Source organism: Malania oleifera, chromosome 9, assembly GCF_029873635.1.
Source record: "Malania oleifera isolate guangnan ecotype guangnan chromosome 9, ASM2987363v1, whole genome shotgun sequence".
Taxonomy (NCBI): domain Eukaryota; kingdom Viridiplantae; phylum Streptophyta; class Magnoliopsida; order Santalales; family Ximeniaceae; genus Malania; species Malania oleifera.
In genome coordinates this window covers 27923418-27924762 of record NC_080425.1, presented here as the reverse complement: position 1 = coordinate 27924762, position 1345 = coordinate 27923418, and the positions used below count along the sequence as shown (strand labels likewise).

Here is a 1345-nt window from a genome sequence, read left to right as displayed (position 1 = left end):
CACTAATTCCCACTAATCAATTCCCGGAACCCCAAGCTCCCCACCTACCTGTGGTGGGAGAGCAACCATTTCGGCCGCTAAGGGACTATGTGCCTAACGCATACATATCACTGTCTTGCATCTGATTCTCGAATGTTCAGGTAGTGCAATTCAAGATTAAGACTTCAATCATCTTGATTTTGCCCAACTTTCATGGGAACCCCACGGAAAATCCTTACGAGCATCTAGATGAGTTCTTATAGATTTGCTCCACCATCTGCATACCTAATTTTAGTGATGATGCCCTTCGTTTTAGGCTCTTTCCATTCTCTCTTAAGGATAAGGCCAAATATTGACTGATGTCCTTAAAGCCAAATTCGGTGACCAACTGAGCCACCATACAACATGAATTTTTGAAAAAGTACTTCCTATTTGGGAAGACTAACCAACTGTGAAAGGCAATCATAAGTTTCACACAAATGGATGGAGAACTTTTATTTGAGACGTGGGAGCATTTCAGGGACCTACTCCGTTAATGCCCACATCATCAGGTCCCCAAGTGGCAGTTAGTCCAAACTTTTTATGAAGGGTTAGATGAGAGAGATAGGTCCATGGTTGATGCATCATGCGGAGGTACTTTCCTCACAAAGCACAAGAACGAGGCCTGAGTTCTCTTTGAAAACTTGGCTGAAAATTCTCATCAACATATGACTACAGCTTGTAGACTACCCAATCCATTAACCTCCAAACCTAAGAGAGTTTACGAGTTCACCAAAGTCAGGACCTAGCCCCTACTCTACATGCCACATCCAAAAATTATACCAGTGCTTGTCCTTAGGATTGAAGACAATGGCGCGTGCAGAGGTTTGTGCAATTATGTTATGACCCTTCCCGTATATGTTATAATTTCCCCCACGCACATTCCCAGCCTAAGCTTGTGTAAAAGGAAGTAAAGGCCACCCACAATTGGTATGATAAGCTGTCCAATGATCCTAATTCGAATACTTATAATCCCAGGTGGAAACAACATCCCAACTTCTCCTAAAGGCCACAAGCTTCAGGTTTCAATCCCAACGACCTCCATAATCCCCTATTGCTTCGCCTCCACGCCCATGCCAAAATTTTCAAAATCATCCTGATTCAGTCCCCAGATCTTCAACTGTTTAGTGGCCATCTCCGCCTCTGCCTAAATATGACACATTTAAAAAAACAGTGTTAAGAACCCTTAAGAATATTGAGGTTGATCGCCAAGCGGATCGGTAACTCTTTCACTCTCACTCCCAATCCATCATAAAGCTAGAAGCCACCTTAGGGCAACTAGTTACTAGCTTGAGTCGGAGAGACGAGGGCAAGTGTCCAAGTCAGC

At 43.6% G+C, this 1345-nt stretch overlaps 1 non-coding gene across 1 annotated transcript; it reads right to left on the bottom strand.

Annotated features, from left to right (window-relative positions):
* Positions 1–426: 426 nt before the first annotated feature.
* Positions 427–532, bottom strand: LOC131165203 (small nucleolar RNA R71). Its single transcript, XR_009139518.1, has one exon. It is a non-coding gene; the product is annotated as a small nucleolar RNA R71 (small nucleolar RNA).
* Positions 533–1345: the final 813 nt, after the last annotated feature.